Source organism: Clavelina lepadiformis, chromosome 4 (assembly GCF_947623445.1).
Source record: "Clavelina lepadiformis chromosome 4, kaClaLepa1.1, whole genome shotgun sequence".
Lineage (NCBI taxonomy): Eukaryota > Metazoa > Chordata > Ascidiacea > Aplousobranchia > Clavelinidae > Clavelina > Clavelina lepadiformis.
The window spans coordinates 20965417-20966475 of NC_135243.1; positions in this window are offsets into that span (position 1 = coordinate 20965417).

Sequence of the window (1059 nt, forward strand, 5' to 3'; positions counted from 1 at the left end):
TGCATTTATTTGTGCAAGAGTGGTTTGTCAATTTTTTGATAATTTTTTTCTTGTTATTTGAATTATCCTGTATTTTTAGCGAATTTTACGACTTATATACTGTACATTGTGTACATGGAAGCGTTAATTTGCGTAAGTTACTTCTAAGCAACCAGCCTGCAACAAATATTGAGCAACACACGTATAAACTCATCAGGTTAAACTTCATGTTTTAATTTTGCAACAAAGTGACATGGCGTTTGTTTAACGGAAAATGGCGTTTGTTTGACGTCATGTTTTTAACATTTTGTTAGTTACGGAGAAAACGTGTAGCAAAAAAAAGTTAACTACAGTATATAAAAACGATTTTTGAAAATTTATTCTATTTTGTAATCGTTATTATTACACCAATACCTTCTGTTAGCATTCTTGGTTCAGTATCCATTATTCACAGACATGTAAACGCTTTACGATCGCAGAACTATATGCTTACTCGTTGATCATTTACGCGGACAGTAAACAATGAACTGATTGAATTGGATGTATGATAAATTGTTATTAATAACTCACTTAAATCAGTATGGTATGAATGTTGTTTGCGTTATATCATTATATAATATTTACCTTTTGATGGAAATATAAACATTTCAAATGAGTGTTATTTTACTGAATTAGCTAGGTGCACATTGGTGCAGTAAAATATTAACTCGGATTGACATGAGAAACGGTTTAGTTACCAGTTTAAAGACGACGTCAGTTAAAAGAGCAGTTCACTCATATGAGCTTGTTTACTAAAATCTTCTATAGTTGGCAGAACGTCATGTACGTCGGATCTGCGATAACCAGTGTTAATGTTAGAAAACAGCATGAAAGCAAATGTGCGTTTGATGTGTTTTAAGTAAAAGCAATTTAAACCAGTTGTTGAATGTTTTATTGGTGAAAGAGCATGTAGTATAGAGCAAGGCAGTAACAGCTAAAAACGATAAAAAGCAGTGCAACGTTTGCAAACATAACGAATAACAATAGGACATTTGTTTATAATTACAACTTCTCTATTTTACTTTTACTGTAGAGCACAAA